This window comes from Micrasema longulum, unplaced genomic scaffold (assembly GCF_059751315.1).
Source record: "Micrasema longulum isolate JH-2025_06_02 unplaced genomic scaffold, ASM5975131v1 h1tg000274l, whole genome shotgun sequence".
NCBI lineage: Eukaryota > Metazoa > Arthropoda > Insecta > Trichoptera > Brachycentridae > Micrasema > Micrasema longulum.
The window spans coordinates 1,108,409-1,122,356 of NW_028277478.1; positions in this window are offsets into that span (position 1 = coordinate 1,108,409).

Here is a 13,948-nt window from a genome sequence, read left to right on the forward strand (position 1 = left end):
AATTCTTAAAATGAAACCCAGCATTTGGTAAGCTTTTTCAACAATAGAATTTATGTGAGACCCAAACGGCAATCTACCATCAAGAATAATTTCTAAGTCTCTAATAATTTCGCTACACTGTGATATGGAATTATCTTTGATCGTATAATTGTGCGTATTTTTTTTTTATAAAATCATCAATACAAAATTGTAATTAGACGATCAAGATATGCTTGGATATTTACACAGTGCGATATATCGTTGATATTTAATAAAAGTCTAATACTTTTACGAAAAACTGCAAACAATCGAAATTAAATTTATAGATTTGTGACAAACCTGATGCCTCTTTAGCTGGTCAGCAGATAAAGCGCTATTCATAACTCGGAAACTCTCATTGGTAATTCGTAATTAACTTACTTACCTACTGTACTTTAACGTAAAGTCATTTTGTTTTCACTAAAACAGTTTTTTTGTTTGTTTTTATATATTATATATAAATTAACATCTCAGAAGAGATAAAAAAAATTGCCACAAAAATGCTAAGAGCTAAACAAATATAATCTTAAGTAGAATATTTTTTGTATAATGAAATCATTAAAACGGTCCGCGTATTATTTATATATATTTATTTTAATCGAACCTATATTTTATTTATTTATTAGTACACTCAATACATAATTTCACGATAGCACAATAATTATTCATTTTCATGTCGCGACTTGATAGAAAATGTCGTGTTACTTCTGGACTCTTACATACTAAAATTAATACTTTTTAAATATTTGGGCACATTAATACAGAAAAAAAAAACATAGTAAAAATTTTACGAATCAAAAAAATAAAAGTGATAACGTTTTTAATAATACAAGGTGTAGAAAAATTAAGATCATGTATTTGAAATTATTTTTTTTTTTTTATAATTTTGAGAGTAAAAATATTTTTTTTTAACAAAATAATAATACGTTATTATGTAACAAGACTTTCGCTTTGAGGATTTGGTCTAAGAGAAGAGACCATTGCAGGAGACTGCTGCGAGATATTGCATAGATTTATATACAATCAAGCATGTTGTCCACATGTTTATTTATTTTTTTATTCAATCTAATATGGTTTACAAACAATAAAGAATACACACGAAATTGTTAATTTTGTAATATATATGTATGTGTATGAATAAAATAAATAAATTTAAAAAAAAAACTAATCTAATTTAGTAAACATATCAATAAATAATGATATTTTTTGATTTACAATTGTAAAAGTATATATTTAAAAACAATTAAGCATCACTATTAAGTATACTTAAAAATTATATAAATTTCTACATGTAATGATAATATTGAAAACTGCATTCATATTATACATTTATTCCCGAAGAAATCTTATATCGTGGTATCTTTCCTTCGAAAAAATAAAGACACAATCAGGCATTTTTATTTTATTTACTTAGGTTTCAAATTAAATGTCAAGTTCACATCGAAACACGGTCAGCGATTAAAAAAATGACTCAATTCGCGGTATTCCCGAAGCAATCTTATTTCGTGGTATTTTTCCTTAAGAGAAAATACAGATAGGGATCTTTTATTTATTTTATTTTATTTATTTAATTAAAAAGTACACATGGATAGAAATTAAGATACATAAACAAGGAATACATCTAATAAATACAAAAACTGTAAATGTTTATGCATGTATATCTTAAACGTGGACCTTGTTTTGGAGAATTTAATATGTTCATAGTATTTAAATGGTACTAAATGATCTGAATAAGTCGGTCAATAAATAAATAATAATATATGACATCAGAGACAGAGAACATTATTGTAAAAATAATATCTAAGTCTAGGCATTCTCGTGGCTTAAGACTGTCACATAACTGTTATTCATTGGATGATTTGTGTGGCTATTTTCCACATTGAGTCACATAAAGCATTCTGTCATTGTTGGAACATCCATTTTTAAAGAAAAATGAAACGAGAATGAATTTGCGAAAGAGCAGTTTGAGAGTTTGCAATGCTATTACTGGACCACAACCCGATTCATGAAGACAGGACACAAGGTTTACATAATATAACAACAGAGACGGAAATCATTTCTGAGACGGTAATTTAGAAATCTAGATGTTAACTGAGCTTGTGACTTATCTTTGGCTGGTTTAAATGGCCACTTTACACTTCGTGAACATCCTCATTTCTCAAAATGATTCTATCTGTTGACTTACATAAAGTAAAAGAGCGGAAACCTTCTTTGATGTGGATGAGAATTATTTAGCTGAATTATTTCCCCTATAAGGCAACACCTGAAAATACTAATCAATGTTTGTACTTCTATTTAAACCGGTTAATTGAATCAGAAATATTTTGATTTTTTCTAAATGTTTGTAGACAATTCTGGATTATTCTTATCGTCTACGAACATTTGAATAAACTCAAAATATCGTTAATTAAAGCCTTTCTCATTTGCTTGAACCAGGCACCGTATAATTAGATTTGTCTCTCGCTTTTGAATTTCAAACACTTTACCTTCAATTTATAGGTTCAGTAGACAAGATATCAATTAAAACCTAGTTCCAACGAGCCACTTAGTTAAACCTTTGTTCCCTGACAGAGATTTATTATTTATTTAAATCTCTAAGTATAAAAAAAAAGTTTTATGGCGGAGGTATTGCTAAATCGTCCAGCCAACCAAAAAACAGACTGGTTAAAAGAAGAGTTGTACAAAAATTTGTACCGAAAAACAAAATATGAATATAGTATCTCATATTTTCAACTGTCTTCATAATGGTTTTGTCATATTATGTAACTGTGAAAAAATTAGGGTAATTAATGAATATGTGTATTTCGGCATTCTTATTGATATTTTTTTTAAATGGGATAAACATATTACCAAATTCTAGTGTTAAAAGTTTTTTTAACTGACACAAGTAGCAATTTTTATTATATTGTGTTTTATTAACCAATAGTCATTTACTGGAGGGTGGTCACTTACTGGTGCTTTGACCTTATGATGATAATATATAGTTATTCCGTTTTGTACCTCAAGGACGCTTTACAAAACTGATGAAATTTTGAAAATATGAAAAACAGGTTTAAAACTTTATGTTCATATTTTAAAAAATTTGTTTCATTACGTTAAGGATTTAAGAACAGACAAATGTTAATATTTAACCATTTTATTAAAAAAAATGCGATTGGGCCCAAATTCTTGTAGACAAAATTGAGATCAATAAAATGTATATAAAACACAGTTAGTTTACGTTAATTTTATTACAAGCAGTTAGTGCTTCAAACATAAATTTTAAAACTGAGATAACTTACTTTTTTGCATTTTAAATTTGACAATGTTTTTAATACTAGATATTGAAAAAAATAAACAATGGAGATGCGGACTAATCCCAGATGATCAAAATATGAAATTATTTAACACCTACATGAAAAAAATGTTGTAAACGAACATAAATATAATGATATTTTGTCGTTTTTTTTTCAAATAATTGGACAGTGGGAAAGTACACAATTTTCGATTAGTTTTATAATTATTTTTTGTATTTTCGACCAGTAAAATATTTGTTTTAAAAACAGCACCCCATCCGATTATTCCCACCTAGCGCAAAATAAATTGATTAAAATTTTTCCGCATTAAACAAATGACTTAATTTAAAAAAGACATATAAAAGTTTTCTCATTGTATTTATTATATTATTCATTTGTTACTTCCATTTTATATTTTTATCAATTAATATAAATGTAAAAGAAGCTGGGAATATATGCCAGAATAGATGTGCGTGACAGGAAATGGCGTAATGGTAGTAGTAGTAGTGATATGCCTTAATATTTTATTCTATTTTTTTAGTGAGTTTCGTCAACCATTACTCTAATTTTAAAGATGGTATGTCATGTCTGCTGAAAGATGACTAAATATGGTATGTCATGTTTTTCCGTCTTTGTTCTAGATAGCTAAATTATGATATGTCAGACAAATCTGGAGAAAATGTTTTTTTTTAGCATTTTGTGTAAACACGCCAAATTGCTCTCTATCAAAATTTATAAAAAAGTAACATGTCATACCTAGCCATCTTTTCACGGATATATCACCAGATTTTACGTCATTTTCCGTAAACATTCTATGATAAAAATAATTCTCGAAAAAAGAAATGCGTAATGCATGTTATGATACCATAATAGTTAAATATCACATTTTTTTACAATTTTAAAGTAATAAGGGTCTATAAAATACTGTCGAGTAAATATAATAATTGTTTACTACTTATAGGTAGCATAAAAATAGTTTTAAATTTACAATTTTTAATTCACACGAAAACGGTCATTATATTGGCCACGCTCCTAACGCGTCACAATTCATGTAATTTTGAACTTTGTTTGTAACCGTTTATTTTTTAACTGGACATCTTCACGAATCTTGACGTAACAATTATTATGAATTCAAGCATTTTGCGTTTATCTAAGAATAGGTTTTTTTACTACTTCTTTTTTAAAGTTATGTAAGAAAACATTTCTCCTCAATTTCCATATTGATTTTGGAAATACAATGAATTTTTCAAATTCCATTTCATATATTTTTATCGGTATTTATATTACACTTGATTCTCGTATAACACGGTTTTTCATAACATGGTTTTATACAACACGGTTGTATAAATTGTGGCATATTCTATATACAACACACTTTACAAAACACGGTTTCGAAAAAAAAAAAAATCTGGAAAAAAAAATATTTTCGAAACTGATATTGTTTCTGCATCCGTTAAAGAAATAAAATGATCCACTTTAAATTCTTGCTGAAAAAAACAATGGCCAGAAATAGTGTCTGAAGTACCACCAATAGAAGATGAATAACAAAGGACAATAAACATTTGTCGTGGTATTGGTGGAGAAGGTTTTAATGACATGGATTTTTATGACATCCAAGAAATATTGGAGGATCGAATGTTGAACGAAGAAGATTAAGTCAAAATGTTAGATAAACCCATCACAATTAACGCCACAGAAAGCAGTTGCAGCAAAGCAGCTACCCATTAGAAAACTCCAAAATTGATGTAGTCAAGTCCATCAGAGATTTAGGAGTTGTTTTGGACTATAAACTGACATACAACGAGAATTTAGCTAATACAGTAAATAAATCACTGAAATTACTTGGCTTCATTAACAGAATATCCTCTGATTTTACTAATGTCCGTACAATCAAAACTCTTTATTGCTCAACTGTTCGCCCTCTTCTTGAATATGCCTCAGTGGTCTGGTCTCCATTCTATGTCAATCGCATAAATCACATTGAATCAGTCCAACATCGCTTGCTTCGAAAAATAGCGTGGATGCTTGGACGAGAGAGAGATAATTATTCTTATGCTGAAATAGAGTCAATGTTAAATATTTCTAGTCTACAAAAACGTAGAACTAATATTGACTCCATATATATGTTCGGCATACTAAATGGTATAATCGATGTTCCATCATTACTGGGACAAGTAAAATTCAATCTTCCGACTCGTAGATTGAGAAACAATGAAGTAGTGTTCATCGATCAGCATAGAACAAACTATGGCCTAAATTCTCCAATGACCCGCCTTTGTCGTATTGTTAACTCAAGACAGGATCTGGACTTTTTTGGTTTAAGTTTACAACGATTTAAACGAGCACTAAATAAATAGTCCAGATCTTGTCTCGATGTCCCTTAGGTTTGTCAATGCTTCTTTCTTTTTTTAAAAATATTTTAAACTATTCTTTTATTGTAACATTTAAACCTTATAAATTGTATACATGGACAATGTCCGTTAATAAATAAATAAATATTTCACATTAAAAACGATAAATGACGGTTTAAAATTGGCTATAAAATTAGCAAACTTTTTTTATTCAAAAGGATCCCATAATGGAAAGAAGTTCAAAATTTAAGAGGGAATTGCAACAGATTTTGGAACCTTATAAGGAAATACGTAAGGATTTATACGCTAAATTTTTGAAGGCTAAAACCACAAGAAATCCAGAGTCCTCCGATGATGAAAACTTACAACCGATTTCAAAAAAGGGTAAAACATATTGAATTATAAATTATAGTGATGATAGATAAATGCCATATTATGTTACTTAACTTTTTTAAATGAATATGTAAATGTTTATTTGTTTATTTCAAAAAATAAAGTATGTATTTTATAAATTATCTTTTTTTTTTTGGACGCAACCTCTAATTTTCTATGAACTTCAAACCTTGCATAACACGGATTTGTATTACACGATGTTTTTGTGAAACCATATAACCGTGTTAGGCTTGTACACTTGAATTTTAATTTTTCATAACCGGTCAAACTTTACATTTGCTCTCCATTAAAATATACAAAAAAATGACGTCATATTTGGCCATCTCTCAAAAGATACATTTATATTTTGCGTTGTTGCGGGATTAAAACTATAAAAATCTGATATATTTCTCAACTTAAATTGTATGTTAATGTTTCATTTAGCAATAGCATTTAACGCGCTAGGCTATTAAGGTTAGCATGCTATTTAAAAAAAAGTAAAACATCGAAAACGCCCATCGCAAGTCTTTACTATGACTGAACTTTGCATTGAATTGAATGTCACTATTTAGTATTTTACAAACGAAATACTACGGTATACGATATAAATATCAGGAACTAACTTTCTCTTTGTAAAATAGCTTGAAAATGCAGTCATTGATCTTTATGAACAAGTTTGTTCAGACGGCTAAGGGACCAAGTCAATTATTTAATTTTTGTTTAGATCATTTCAGATTCTTTAAAGAATCTTCTCCTTTTTTCTTTGAATCCCTTTAAATATGTTTGAATATATTTATGTTCTTCTTTTTTAAAAATGTTATTTTTATTTTTACACCTGAGAATGTTTTATATTCTTTATTTTAATTTTAAACTTTTTTTACTTTCATTTAAATTTTTAAACAACTTCTATTTATGTTTTTTTCCTTCTCTTTTTTGTACTTTTTTATGTTTTTTTATTTTTTTTTATTATCAATAAAACATATAAAAAAACATATAATACTCCCAGGAGGTATTAGAAACTCATTTGGGACCGTACATAAAAAATAAAAAAATTGACAAAACATAATATCGTACAAATTAATACATCCGAAATAAAAAGAAAACATTATTGTAAAAGAAACATAAAACACCATCTTAATTATTAACCTTAAATATAACTACTTTATTTATGGAAACTTTACTGGTCCATTAGAGTTAAGTTAAACTGTGTAAAATATAAACTATGTACTTGTACTGTATGTTTCCTAAAAAAAAGAAAAATAAAATTAACTTAAAATGACCTTAAGTATAAAAATTTCAACAAATCGATAGTGATTGTAACACAGAAATATTATTGTATCTCTTTCTTTTAATTAAAGATTTTTTTACATAAGCATATTTTTAAAAAATTAATTTTATTCCCGCCAAACTGTAAAATCAATTTTTTTGAAGGAATTTATCACTTTAAATATTTTAGTAACAAAATTTAATGCAATGTATGCATAAAAATACAAAATAAAAGTTAAAAAATAAATATTAGTAAATCAAGTATTTTTTTTATACTGAAATAAATAAAAAATAATCAACAAACAACACTTTTTTGAACACTGTTAACGTTTTCTTTTTTTTCACACTTAACATATTACAATATTTAGTTTTGCGTGAATAATTCCAACCCTATACATTTATCAGTCTAAAAATGCCCGTTAGACAATAAAAGCGCTATTTGAACAAATAAATAAGTGTAGGCGTACCGAGTATTATAAGTACATAACTCATACTTTTATGCAATAACACAAATTATTATTTAAAATTGTTCTTGGTATAATTGTGTGTTGGTCAAAGACTTCGGTCCTCGACGGTTCATAGTTTATTCGATACTGGTTATTGTTTGTTGATATCAAATCGCTTTTCACCACAGTTTTTTTTAACTGCATTGGATGCTCTGAGTTATTTATTATTATACTCTAAAGCCCCAAGCCAACATGAAAACACGCTGTTGATGTCTCCGTTCGTGACTGGACATGATAGCATGCATGAAAATATTTATCTTTAGAGATGTCCAATGTTAATCGATTCATAAAATAATCGATGTTTTTTTTTTAATTCCCATATTTTTTCTGACGTAACCAGCGTTGCAAATTGCGTTTGTTTCTTTGCGTTCAAAGCATTGAATTTGCGGTTAAACATCTTAATTAATGTTAGTTGATATAAGTATTTGACCACTCACAAACTTTTAATGTATACAGTTTCAGTGCTGCAGAGCAGCGTTTATTTAATAATAAAATAATGCATGTAAGAATGTTTTACCCACTTTAGTCTAAAGACTTTTCGGTTTGACACATTTTTTTATATTTTTATGAGAGGTTTGTATTACATTTATAAACAGACACTATAAAGTATCTAGAAGATATTTCTTTAGTTCCTTTTTTATTCTTTTGAAGATCTGTCAATGGTATGTGGGAGATCATTGAACAATCTCAGAACAACGAAATTTAATGTTCACTCTTAGAAGGAATTTGTAATTCGGGGAACAAATACTAATATGAACTATAGCGGTTCGAACATGGTGGTGTTTGCACCCTTTTTGACTGTAATTTATGTATTTTTTCTCAAATATTTTTTATTCTTCGGTGATGGTAAAGGTGAAAATAAATTTTAATATTTGCATGTTGGTGTAGTGAGTGCCCTGACAAAAAAACGGGTACGTTTCGAAACCGGTAGACACAAAAAGTTGACAAGTAGTTAAATACTAATATGAACTAACATTCATTGCATTTATTTCATTTATATCTCGGTAACTACTATTAATATTATTTAGATTTTTTGTAATCTTCAAATTAAATTTATTTGTCTTGAATATCATGAAATATTTTAACGGTCAAGATCTCCATAAATGACTTAATGTCAAGTACTCTGAGACAAATAAATGCATAAAACATTTATTTGAGAGAAAGAGATGTCATCTTATGAGATCACTAAGCAAGACACATTTATGCGGGTGAGATTCATCTAATTGAATTATTTCACCTACACACTAGGCAACGCCTGAAAATGTTATTTTTTCAATTTCTATTCTTCTTCATGGACCAGGTGGATTTATCAACAATATTTTGAGTTTGTCCAAATTTTTGTAGACAAAGACTGGATTCAACTCCCTGGGGAGCTGTTAACATTAACATATTACAACAGAGATGAAGAACATTTAAGAGAAGGTAATTTAGAAGTCTAGGCATCTACAGGGCTTATGACCTGTCAATGGCTGGTTTAAGTGGCCATTTTACACACTGTGTAACATTCACCATTCTGCCCATATTTGAACATCTATATTCCTTCAATTCTTTCATATGTTGATGTTTGTGAAGTTAAAGAGCTGAAACCTTTATTTATGCGGTGAGATTCATCTAATTGAATTATTTCACCTACACACTAGGCAACGCCTGAAAATGTTTTTTTTTTTATACATTAAATAAGATGAAAAGAGACGGTGATTATCAGGTGATTATTTCCTTACCTCATGTTTCCTATTAAATTATACTTTTATTTTTTTGCTCTGCCCTTTTCCATTTTACTAAAAGTATATATTATGCATGTAAAATCTATATTTCACGTCCATTCTGGCAGGAATCGAACACGAAACCGCAAGAATTGAAGACAAACGCGTCAACCAATACGCAATAAGGCGGATTATCTAACCCAAACACAACCATCGAATCAAAAACATTGGTACAAGATTAAGGTTATATTTCACACACACAACTGTATCTTTCGTATAACTAACTTGCAACAATGTTTTAATGAGCATATTGCCTGCCTGTGTAACTGTAACTAATTATCACCTGAAATGAAAAAACTAATGAGCGGACATCAGGTGGAATAAGATTTGTGGAAAGACCCAGGTTGAGATGGGAAGATGAAGTAAGGGTTACAGCCCAGTTTCTCCAGGCGGGAAATCAGAAGACGACGGCAGAGAACAGACGGAGTTGAGGATGAGGCGAAAGTAGCAGTTGGCCAACGCTTAAAATGGGCTGTCACACCATCAGAGAGAGACAGAGGGAGTTAATTAATAAGTAAGGAAGTAAATTCTAGTCATCCTCTTATAAAAGCATGTGAATTTAAATGGGACAGATTTGTTGATGATATATTTTGTGTTTTCTTGGGAACTGATAATCTTTATATGTATATATATATATATATATATATTTGGACCCCTGTATTTAGTAGCCTTACGTGTCATGTACAAGGCTAAGGAAATCGGAAAAAATCGTTTAAGTTTGTCTTGGAAATGGAATGTTCGATCACTGATTTTGGTTTATTACCTTTATGAGTCCAATCACCATTGTTGCAAAGTTTAAGAACAATGGCGCGTGATAACTACTTTTAACGCAGTGTGGATATCTGTTAAGGATATTCCATCTTTCTTGCATTCTACTTCAAGATTATGGCGTTTCAAACTGAAAAATAGGCACTGAAACAACAGATGTTTGATACTCTGTGAAGAAATATCATCGCATGGACAAAAGTCATCATTCCTTAACTTAAACCTATAAAGATAAGGAGATAGGGAGCTGATAATCAGTTGGATTCCTAACCTAACCTATATTAATACACTTCACAAAAACATATGTTTTACTTTGGAAAATAATAAAGATTATTGGCTTAATTTTATAGATCTGTCTATAAAAATCATCAATAATAAATGGAATTCAAGTATTTTCTTTTAACCTACACAGTCTACACACACGGCCACTGTAATTCTTGCAAATTCCTTACACCCAATTGCACATAAAAAAGCCAGTTTTCACTCTTTGTTAAACAGATTAATTCATATGCATATTCCCCTTAATTATAATCCCGAATGAAATTTAATAAAATAAATAGCTAATAATTATGGATATGATTGTGACTTGACAAAAAAATGTTGAGTAATAAAAATGAAAAATTTTTTTTCGAAAAATACTTGTATTCTGCAAATAAAAATATAAAAACTGAAAATTTATCGTGGAAGAAAATTCTATTCACTAGTTCAATATCTTTAAATATTAGTAAATTCTGACCTCCCAATATCTAACTCGCGTTCTATACAAACAACAATTTAGGGAAAATTCTTAATAACTCCAAATCGAAAATAGAACTTTCAGAAAAAAGCGGTGTGTATAGAATAACGTGTGGGGGTTGTAATTATAAATATATCGGCCAAACTGCGAGGAATTTAAAAATTTGAATAAAAGAACAATGCCGTGGACTTTCTCGCACTAGTTTTTCTGAATTAACATAGCCCTGTTAATGCATAAATATATATATTATCTTCTTAAAAAACGTTATCTATCTCATTTGTGATGTAATTTATAAACAGTCATTTTTAGTATCCGATCGTTATTATATGACGTTTAAATATTTTTATCGCAACTATTACTGGAATGCACATCTCTAAAATATTACTTTCTAGAAATTATTTTTAATGCTTTCGATACAAACAAGCATTTAGAGAATTTTCAAGCTAATCAAGACCCATTATTATTATTAAACATTATGGCTTTGATATCTTTTTTTGTTTTTATTTTATTTATTAAATTTTATTTCATTTTGAAGTTTTGAAGTACATATTTATCTCTAATCACAACAATGCACATATATTTATAAGTTGTTTAATACGCATTTCTTAACCTTAAATTAGAATTTAGGAAAAAAAAAACTTTATAAATATTTTTCCTATTTCATGAAAATTTTTTTACTGCTTTTATAAAAAAAAAATGTAATTCGACCTTCTTTCTAAATAAGTAATGTCTGATTTTTACCTTTTTTCTGGTTTTGTTAGCTTTGATTTTTTTTTTGAAAATTTTACGTTTTTTTTAGAATTAATAACATTTAACAGAAATATTGTCGTATCGTAAGATATTTTTTACTTATAATATGATAATATACCTTTCATTCTTTAATATCGAACTTAAACTAGTACATCGGATTTTTTTTCAAAATTGTTCTTAAGGATTGGTTTTGCAGTACGGTTGGTTTGTTAACAACGATAAAATATAAATGCACTTCCCATCTTTACAATAACAACATGACAAAAAAGACTTGACTTGTCTTCATATGTTTCAACGTCATATGTAGTAATATCTGTTAAAATAAAATAATATTTATCTATACAATTTTAAAAAGTAAAGATGCTTGTGTAGCTTTGAAAGCGGTCGGTTGAAAAAAAAATGGCGTTAAAAACATCATCATCATCATCATTCCCTTTTTGAAACTAATGCTGCATAGGACACTGCTTTGGTACACCAATCGCAGCGTATCTTGATCATTTTTGTAACATAAAGGTAGGATGATCAGCCTCTAGTTCAGGGACTATTAAATATTCGTCATTTAAAATAATGTTATTTTATATTTATTTTATTGAAAATAAACATTCATAGGAGCTTCACTAGGTACAAAAATAGCTGTTCGAAAGCTACCACTATAAAGCGACAGAAATAAAAAAATGAATACCAGCGGGCAATCGAACCTATTTATCCTTGCTGCCAGTGTTGTAAATCCCGAAGCGTCTACAGAAAAACAAAGATTACCCTGTACAAGATCATGTTTAGGACTGTATCGGCGTAGATATGCGAGGTACTGATAGTGACAGTTAGGTTTTCCGAGTTGCTGGACATATTTAAAACAAGACTTCTTTGCCGAATCTATGATCCCGTGGAAGATGGAGAAGAGTGGTGCATTAGGCAAAATGCCAAATAATACAGCATTTACGGAGCCGCTAATATCTCAACTCACATACAAATGCTCAGGTTGAGATGGGCTGGACTCATACAAGGTATGCAAAATGCGTGAGCACCTAAGAGAATTATTACTGGACATCGATGGTGTAAAATGAAGATTCGAAGACCCTGACTGAAATGAAGAGATGACATCAAAACAGAAGGGACGGCTTCTACAAGTTGCCAATTAGAGTTGAAGGCAAAAGTAGAAGGCGGCTAAGGCTTGATTTAGGCTGTAGCTCCATCGAAAAAGAAGGAGAAATCGTCAAGTTTATTATATGAAATCTAAATAACAATAATATACAACAATAAACAATAAGAAATTTAAAAAAAAACAACAAGTATTATAAGTTTCTTATCGTCAAGAAAAAAAAATAGGAAATATTCTTGATACTCCCGGCCTGATCTTCATTTCGTGAATGAGAAATTACATTCATTATTCTCGTTATTGGGAGATTCTTTTGTTTTGTTTGTCAATAAATATCAACTCGTCCCGGAGATACAACTAAACTGAGCGCGCGCCGTGCCCACACAAGCCCGAATTTAGAACTTTTTTTTTTTTTTTACATTTTTTTTGCACCACAACAGGCCAGGAGGCCTAATTACAGTGGTGAATTATATCACAGAACACCCAGGCTTGAGAAAAATCACATCTTTAATTTTTGTGTTCTCACCGGGAATCGAACCCGGAACCTTCCGTGCGTGAGTCAAGCGTCTTGACCACTACACCACGGAGGCCGTCAACCTCACAAGCAGTGCTGTGACGTCACCTCACAACTCCCCCTCCGCTCACGGCAAACTATTTCCAATAGTCGACCAAACGAATGATCTAGTCATAGTTTTAGATATTCTGTAATTTCTTATGATTTTTGCACACGAGGCCCTTTAAAGTACACAAATAGACTATAAAACTTTAATTCGCAGTTGTATCAAATATTTTTTAATAAATTTTTCAGTATTTGATTATAATCAACTTGTCGGCTCCATTGTACTCGTATTAACCTTTGAATGTATGTTTAATTTTATCGGCCGGTGAGTATTTTTATATCATTATTAAAATGACCTTTTATCGTTGATCGTGACCGAGTGCGATGACCTAGTTCGAGTCTCGTCTGAGCACTTTCTTAACCAGCTCGCCCGGTAATGACTGGCTACGTCGGTACGTGGGTTCATGTCCCCGCTGCGTTGGTACCTCAGG